At 35.8% G+C, this 9,627-nt stretch overlaps 1 pseudogene; it reads right to left on the reverse strand.

Annotated features, from left to right (window-relative positions):
* Positions 1-5,370: 5,370 nt before the first annotated feature.
* On the reverse strand, positions 5,371-6,771 carry LOC148624341 (uncharacterized; annotated as a pseudogene).
* Between the last annotated feature and the right edge of the window lie 2,856 nt (positions 6,772-9,627).

Raw genomic sequence — 9,627 nt, forward strand, 5'->3', positions numbered from 1 at the left:
TTCTTTAATTAAAAGAACGCTGTTTTCACAATATTATGTAGGTGTTTTAGGCATTTATTTCTTCTAATGCAATACTAAAAACTTATTTCATTGAATCAGCAAAAATTCAGTAGTATCAGAACTGAACAATTTTGGCGGCTAATGCAACTTTAATTTACATAATACTCCATAGTGGTAATACGTGGTACAAATGACTTGTCCAGCTATCTCCTACGTACACGTAAACAGGTTTTGAACTACAGCAATGAAATTTTGCAGGGTGTTGATTTATAAACATATTAAAGATTGTAGGGCCAAAGATTTGTGATTTTCGTAAATTTTTCAAACTATGAAGGATAGTTGGATTTATCAAATTCAATATTCCCTATGTGGTGGCATGTTTTCTGGGTATTTCTTCATTTCCTATGCATGCCCTAATTTTTGCTAAAGGACATTGTATTGTAGATTTATATATGGGGCATCATTCGTGTATCCAAGTCACAAACAAGTTTTGCACGCTTCATTGCAGAGGCAAGTCTAATTGTAGTTTTCCCCTCTCGATCCAAATTGAAGTCCTACTACCTGTGCTGATTTCATTTGTATAAAAAAAACTAACGACCATATGCTGTTACACATTAACTACCCCCTCCCCGGGGGCGGATCCAGGATTTGAGTTTAGGGGTGCGTTAATTGAATTAAATGCCATGAAAAGCAAGGCAAAAATATTTTGGGGTGAAACTCGTAGTGATTTTCTTTCTTACCGATTAGGGTGGGGGCGTACGCCCGGCACGCCAGTCCTTGGATATGCGCCTGCTCCCCGTTTGTTGCAAGGGGTGTGTATTAGATTTCAATCTATTGCTGAGTTGACTAAATCCCATCAATAATTTGTTTCGAGAGAAAAAAAATGAAAAACCTGAAACTGTAAAATCCTCCTTTTAGCTCACCTGGCCGAAGGAGTAATTGACCCTTTTCAATGTTTTTTCGCTATTTTGAATGTTATTTCTTTAAAACTAGGTATAAATGTTACTTGAGGTATCCTACAAAGAACTGATGTGGGGACTTTGATCCTTCTAAAATAAATGGTCGCCGTTACCAAAAATTGAACATAGTGGTCAGACAGAAGTTTTTCGCACATATCTCCAAAACCTCTAGGTTTAGCCAAATTATTGTGGCATAGTTAAAAGTGTTCAGCATGATAAGATCTATCTAAAGTCAAATTTTCATTTTAATCTGTTAAGCCATGTTGAGTTATTGCCCTTTTTCGACGTTTTTTCCCTTAGTAATTTTTTTTCAAAAAGCATTTCCTCTGACATTACGTGACCAATTGGAACCAAATTTGGTATGAATGTTCCTTAGGGTTTTCTGTGGTTTTCTACGTAGAACTGATGTGGGGATTTTTGATCCGTCGAAAAACATGGCCAAAGTTACTAAAAAGGAACAAAAGGGTTACATAGAAGTTTTTTCGCAAAGTTTAGTAAAATTCTGACACGAAAAAATGTGTTCAGCATGATGAGATCTATCTGAAATCAAATTATCATTTTAATCTGTTAGGCCATGTTGGAGTTATTGTCCCTTTTCGACTTTCTATTGTTATTTTTAATGTTATTTCTTTCAAAAATCTTCTCTGAAACTACCAGACGAATTAGAAACGAACTTGGTATAAATATTCCATAGGGTATTCTGCATAGATATGATGTAGGATTTTTGACCCGTCGAAAAAGATGCAAGGCCGATGTTACTGAAAATAGAACAAAGGAGTCAGTCAGAATTTGTTCTCATATATCTCCAAAATTGTTAGGACAGCCAAATTGTTTGCCAAAATGATCCTTATGACAAGGCCTACAAAAGTCTGCATGGGATCAAAGTTGTCGGACGACTCGTTGTTAGAGTTATTGCCCTTGAAAGGCGAAAAAATAATGTTTTTAGTAGCTTTAAGCCAATATCTTGAAAACTATAAAAGATAGAATGAAAAACTTTTAATTGGTGAAATGATCCTTATGATAGGTCCTACCAAAGTCTTTTTTGGGGGTCAAAATAGTTGGACAACTCCTTGTTAGTGTTATTGTTGAGTTAACATCAATATTAATAACCAATTCATCAAAGTTTCATTTACATTGCTGTAAGGGTTTATGAGTTTTAGTCCGAAAACAGAGAATCACCATTTTTTATACGAATAAAGTCCCACGACTCAAAAACGACTGAGCAGAAGTTTATAAAAATCGAAAGGAAGCTCACGAAAGAAACAATTCACCAAAGTTTAACAAAAATCGGTGGCATTATTCCTTAGTTATTGTACGAAGTGTGAACGACGGACGGACGGGCATCGGTATACCATAAAACGTCCCGTCTACACAGAGGGGCGTATAAACACTTTTAAAGTTTAGCGTCACATGTAGACTATTTACACCAAAGACTGGTTCAGCCCGGTGTGCCAGGAGCGCGATATCCCGGTGTTTTTTTGTTTAGGTTTTTGATTTATCTGATTTATCTACTATTTCTGAACACTACACAAAAATATAATCCAAATGTAATTCCTTTTATATAATTCAATACTTCTTTTGTAACCATTAATATGTTCTTGCAATTATTCACCTCAACAATATTCTATTATTTCTGCAAATAGAATTGAGATCTAGTCTTCATATCAACTGAAGATTTGAGGGACTACTTTATGGCCTTGAAAGAGCATATTTAGTAATTTGCATTTAAGAAATTTAGTTCTTGTAGAAATGTGTCAAGAAGCATAAAATGTGTTAAGCATGTTCCATTTAACACGCTTATCAGTCAGATTCTCCAGCCTTTCGTTAATAGTATATCATTAACAAACAGGAAGTAAAGAGCAGTAATTTTAAGTAAAATTGGCGGGAAAATTCAAACTGATAAAAAAAGGTCAAGTTTTTGGAAATCTTATGTTCATCAAGGAAACTTTTTTCTTAAGCTGACATTGGTACATTGTATAATAAATAATCTGTTGCTGTAGTTTTTATATAGTAATGCAAATTAACTTTTGGACAGTTTAAAAAATTTAGGAAAAAGGTGAAATGGAACAAAATTTGTATTTGTGTATAAAGTTGGATCAGAAGTATGGATTGAAATCAGGTTTATACATATTAGGCAAAAAACCATTCTTGATATTAAATATGAAAAATAGAAACGCATGATCACAGTTTTATTTTACAATATGTAATCTTGGAAATTTTGTTCATGCTACATTTTTCACAAGAATCAAAAACCTCCAGTGCTGACAGCACTTTGATTTTAAAGAAAACATTGCGAGACTCGTAAGAGTAGTCAAGTACGTTAAAAGCCCAAAAATGAATTTATAATATTAAAAATATTTTCTGATATTAAAGAAACGATTTTGTAATATTAAAAAGTATGTTTTCTAATATTAAAAAAAATAATTTTTGATATTACAAATTCATTTTCTAACATTACAAATGAGATTTCTAATATCACAAAACACTTTTTTAATATTGTAAAATCATTTTTAATATTAAAAAGTCAATTGAATTTCTAATGTTAAAAAAGACAAACACCAACTATCGTATACATAAACATGATTGACTGGGTGTTGGTGTTTAACGTCCGAGCAGCAATATTTCAGTTATATCCAGGCGATGAACATGAAATGGATGATAAAATGAGCATGAAATGATAATAAAATGAAAAATTTGATGGCACTCAAGGATTATTGGGTCGACGAATTTTGAATGCCATTAAAAATAGGGAGAGGTGGGTAGGGTTGGGCAATTTAGCCTCCTGTGGCGGAGCGCAAAGGTTCCTATTCCTAATGAACGAACGTACCACACAACAGGGTGTCTTTATATGGCTAGTCTGAATATAGGTAGTTAATATAGAGATGTAAAATCTAGAAAAACGAATACATTAGTGAATGTTCGAACATTTCCATCATTTATTAAAAGAATATCACACTACTTATATGGTTAGAATGTATTGCTGTTTTCTTAGTTCTCCTGGTACCAAAACTTCATCAAAGTAGACATAATCACCATGAACCAAAAACTAACAGTACCATGAATACTAAAATGGGTTGGGGCAATTGTAAATAATACGAAAGTAAAGACTGAAGACAAATAACGGGGGGAAAATAAATATTAAAGTCGATTGAAGATTCAAATGGCTAAAAAATTAAAGTAAAAAATCAACTAAATTCCCAATTTTTTTTTTGGAAACATTAATACGTTTAACCAAGTCATCTTTCACATAACCGTCTTTAGAGGATTCGGATTTCCAACGGCCATGACGCTTAAACATTCTGTCTGGAACGTTAAGACTGGCGGCGGATGTAGCCCCACCCGAGCGAAGGCTATTAAGTCCATAATCCTTTATATTCGGCACAAACTCAGAAAACCCATCTATAAAGAGTTCCCTCATACGTGTATAACTCAACGGTATGTGAGCGGAGCGAAAGACATGATTTCCTTTCTTGGTAGTTAATTGCCTGAATAAGTACAGATCCATGTCCAATGAAATACCGGACCATTGCAAATACAGTTCTAAATTCCTAACGGGACATAACGGAGTTGAAGTTCTAGCAATAACTAACCACGTTCCATCCAGGTATATATCCGTTTTACTCATTTCGATGAAAACTGAAATATGCGACGAGTAAATAACGATATCATTAAATCTGATGTTCAACAAATTCTGAAACACGCAAAAAAAAAAAAAACAGCATATCCCATCAAACAGGCACATATAGTACGCTGTGAATAAACATTATTTACACAATATAACTGATCATACATTTTATGTAGCAACTCAGAAATAATTGGCTCTTTTTTCCTGGAATGTGAACTAATTTACGTTTAGCGCCGTCCAACACATTTTGCACTATAAACGAATCAGTTGGCGATACGGCATTGACAATCGAATGCGCCCATTTCATACTGTAAAACGCATCAATAACGGGACTATAGGTGTAGTACTCGACTGAATTAAGGAGGCTAAGTATAACGTTACATATAACGGCTTAGTTGGTAATATATCGGCGTCAGAAATACCATTAGCTATAGCCCATTTCTTCCAACGCATAAAACCATAGCAACACTTTCTTGTCGTATTTTCAGCCTCGCTTTCTATTAACAGTCCAGGAATAAGAGGTAAATAAGTTTTTTTCCCGGTAACTCCGGGATATCATTTCTGACAACCTGAAAAAACATATGTATAAAAGAAATTTTGTTACAAATCAGTACTATAGTAAATACGAATAATCATTTTAAGAAAATATCTACATAGCATATTAATTCAATACAATATAAATGTCCACAACATCTTAGCTAACTTCAAATAATTGTCCATATAATATAACCATCACCTACATGACTGGCCAATATCAGAAAATATAATGTTAGTGGAAAGAATTATTCAACTAAAATCCATTCTCAGAGCCAAAAACCGACAATGGCAAATCAATATTACCGAAAACCGATTTACTTCCCCTACCAGATAGAAAATCAGATTTATAGTAGGGAGATAAGTAAATCCCACCACCTGATCAATGAACCAGTCACCATAGGGACATAAAAATGGCCAATAGTTTGCCGATCTCAACAACGGTACTATAACAGCACCATAAGCTTTACATTGCTGCATGTACTTAAAAACTGTCAGTAAAATACATACCGGAGGTACAAACCAACCGTTTATTCTCTCCCAATTAATAGTAAAGGCGTCAATGCCCATGGAATATACATTCCAAAACTTTGAGTAAAAAACAGGTAATTTTGCGTTGTAATCACAAGCAAACCAGTCCATTTCGTGCGGACATCAAATTGAATCCAAATGATTAAAAACGTGGTCCGCTATAATACGCCTAATAAAATTTGGAACTTCGTTCTGAGAACGAGGAATCCATTCAAGTTGCAGAGTCATGCTATATTTTAAACACATATCAAAAATTCGTAATGATATGTCCTGCAAATGACGTTTCATGCTTCCCTTTTTAATAATAGAAACCACGTTTTGATTGTCAGTCAAACATTTTATACGTGAATCTTTCAAAAAATCAACTAAGGAAAATAAAACCTTATGAAAAGCTGTTAATTCTTTCCAAGTAGAACTACGATTAACATCATCTGCATGCCACATACCATGTGCAATGTTTTTAGGGTTTTCTAAAATATACCGTCCAAAACAAGTATCACTAGCGTCACTGTATACTATAGTATGACAAGAATAGTCAGTCACAAATTCTTAAAATTAACACATTTAATGTTATTTTTCCAAAACGAAATTTGTTCTAAACTCTGATCTGAAAGAGTAATAGCTGAATTCCAAGATCGTATTCGATTCAACCTGGTAAGGGTCTGTTCGGTAACTACTATAGTATCATACAATTTGTCGATCTCCCGGAATGCTAAGCAAGCCCTTTTTAGTATCTATGAAATAGCCTAAAAATGTAAGTGTTCGGATAGGGCGCCACAAGGATTTTTCTACCTTGGGTACGAATCCACTGCTGATAAGATCTTGTTTGATTTGACTTTTTAACATACATCAAAATCTACACGAGTACTTAGACCGTCGTCTAAGTACCTGTTTACCTTCTCCTTTCCACTTCTTAATTAAAGTCTAGTTAATTTTGTGAAAATATAACAGGCAGAACTCAACCCACACGGTAAAACTAGAAATTTAAAATATTTAATCTTGTCACAAAAAATTCCAAGAAAACCCCAAATAATCTGGATGAGGCTCATAAATATCGACGTAATGATATGCTGTATGAATATCATATTTAAAACAATACGAATCTTGCTGAACAAACTGCATAGCTACCCTGATATCCTCAAACGTAACAGAAGTCTTCCACAAATGTGCATTGACATGACGAAGGTCTAATATTAAACGCTTATTACCGTTCTTCTGTACAGACACAATTAATGGGTTTACAACTATAGGTATACTAGTACGGTAAATGGACGGAAAGTCAGAGGACAAAAAGTCACAATTTCGGTAGGACAAAAAGTCACAATACTTTATATAGCACCATAGACATTTTATACAAAACAATAAACAAACAACAATATAAGCACAGAAAGTCAATAAATAAAAAGTTTTGCAAGGTTTTCTTTAAACACACAATATCACTTTGAGCATTTTGTTTAAACACACGAGTTCATTTTCACTATTGTCACTGTTTTAGCAAACACTGTTGAATGAAAGTCTATTTAGTTAGAAACGTCTAACTCTGCATCTGCAGCTGTAGTACGTCTACCAAGGCAAATGTTGAAGGCGACACCATTCAGGAATTCTGGAACTGTCTTTCTGCCTGATACACGGTCTTGGCACAGGTTCTGGAGTCGTTTCTGGAGATGAACTATCTTCTGCGGAACTCTCTTTGCTGGCTGTGTACCGATTGCGTCTTGGAGAACGATCGTTGTTACAGTAGACTGCTCACGCTGAAACCACTTGAGGACGGTCCAAATACTAGGATGAGACGTATCAACCAGTGTGTAGAACTTGTTATTCCAACCTTCGCAGACGTTGTTGGTTCTTGGGTTGCATTTCATAGTGGCTTTGTGGACACTCCAAACAGCAGGCTGGAACATAGGCGGTGTACAGCGCATCATCAGCTGAGGTTGTTGGTCTGCTTTAGTTGCTGTACTGGACGGTAGGTACCACTAACGTAGGTTGCGTCAAAGTAGTCGACTAAGTCTGCTGTCTCTGCTGGCTCTTCTGATGTGAGGCGTCGGATGTAGGCAATACCCTCTGGTAAGTCTTCTATTGGAAGGAAGGCTAAGGCATCTAAGGTGTTGCAGAAGTGGCGGAACACTGGATCACTCATGTAGTGGGTAGCTAGTCTGAATTTCTGTATCTTACGCCAGGTTGCCTCAGGTGGCACTGTAAGCTCTTGTAGAGATGCTGGAAAAGGAAGTTGAGGTCTGCGACGTCTGATGGATCTTTTAACGTTGTCTTTTGTAGGAAGCATGGCTTTTACTGCATTGGATGTGGCTGCGAAGATCTGGCTGGGCTTGTTGAAAGTGGACTCTGCTTTGTGGTTCATGTTGTTGCGACATCTTATGAGATTTGCTGAGTCTTCTTGTAGTGCATGGTTATGTGGTTGACTTGGTACTGGATTCTCATTGTGTAGGTCTGTGGACAGGCTGCCTCTACACCCCTGACTGGACTTTAAGGTGCACTTCCACGACTGCTTGGTCTTGCGTAAAGTATGTCTTGTGTAGGTGTAACCTTCAAAGCAAAGCGTTGAACTGCCTTTGTTGCTCTCTAGGATCTCCATTCGGAACTGAATGAAGAGGCAACAAAGCCTGTCCTTTTTATGCCAATTTTGCAAAAAGCCAGACATTTACTCATAAAAGCCCTACCATGGACAGAGATATATTTTTGGACAAATTGAAAGTTAGCTGTCTCCTCTTTATTGTTTTCCTTTCTAGAGAAGCCCTAAATTATCCCACTGATTATAAATTGTTAAATGTTGTAAAAACTAATTACTAACTACCACCCCCAAATTGTTTATTTAGCAATTAGATTGTTGTTTTAATTAGTACACGCAGGTCTGTCCAGATGTTCATGCATTTCCTTGGAAGCCATACATCTTTAAAATCACACATTGATTGGTCAAACAAAACTCACAACTTTCACTATGCACCTCCTACCAAGTCATACAGATTTTGTAGCACATTCATTGGTCATAAAAAAAAACGACAGGAAATTTCACTTCTACAAATGTATATCCAACAAAAAAGAAAAAAAATAATAAACAATCTTAACACCTTTTTCATAAAAATTAAATATTTGCCTGTAAACTTTAGCAAAACTCTTATTATTTTACCATAATTGAAAAAATAAAAAACTATTTGAAAAAAAAAAATACAAAACTAAAAATTAATCCCCCCAAAAATTAAAAAAAAAATTTCTATTTCATATTTGCCTTAAAAATTATCAATATTTTATGATTTGTGACTTTTTGTCCTGTGACTTTTTGTCCTCAATTTCCACCGCCCTACATTCTACTAGTACATTCCACAATTAACCCGCGGATCAACAGATCACTAATCGCTTCAACTACAAAATCGCTGTGCGTCACAGCAGATCTATTGTTATTTAAATAAACAGGAGCCCCGTGCAGGTCCGGGTGTCAATAGAATATGCCTGCAGCAGCGCTAAGCTTGTCGTAAAAGGCGACTAAATAGTGTTCAGAACCTTAGCCGGGGGCTAGCAACTGGGTTGTGTGCATCAGGTGGTGGAATGGGGTACCCCTGGTGTGTTACATGCTGGGGTTGTCAGGCTATAATATGGAAAACCTGACCGCAAACCATAGTGGTGTACCGTGTTGGAAAAGATGCCACGTTCCTAGCACGTTTAAGAACCCTACTGTGGTATTCTCCCGGAGTAGGAACCATAGGGCTTCGTCACCGAGGCTAAATTGCCCGACCCTACCCACCTCTCCCTATTTCCAGAGGCAATCAAAATTTGTCGACCCCATTATCCTTGTGTTCCATCCCTTTTTTCATTTCATCATCATTTCATGTTCATTTTATCATCCATTTCATGTTCATCGTCTGAATATAGCTGAAATACTGCTGCTCGGGCGTTAAACCCCAACAAACAAACATTAAATAAACAGGAGGCGGTGTAGTATAAAAATGCAATTTGTAGCTGTTTAGT

The sequence above is a fragment of the Perna viridis genome, chromosome 2, assembly GCF_037379345.1.
Source record: "Perna viridis isolate PV_CMFRI_1.1 ecotype Kerala chromosome 2, ASM3737934v1, whole genome shotgun sequence".
Taxonomy (NCBI): domain Eukaryota; kingdom Metazoa; phylum Mollusca; class Bivalvia; order Mytilida; family Mytilidae; genus Perna; species Perna viridis.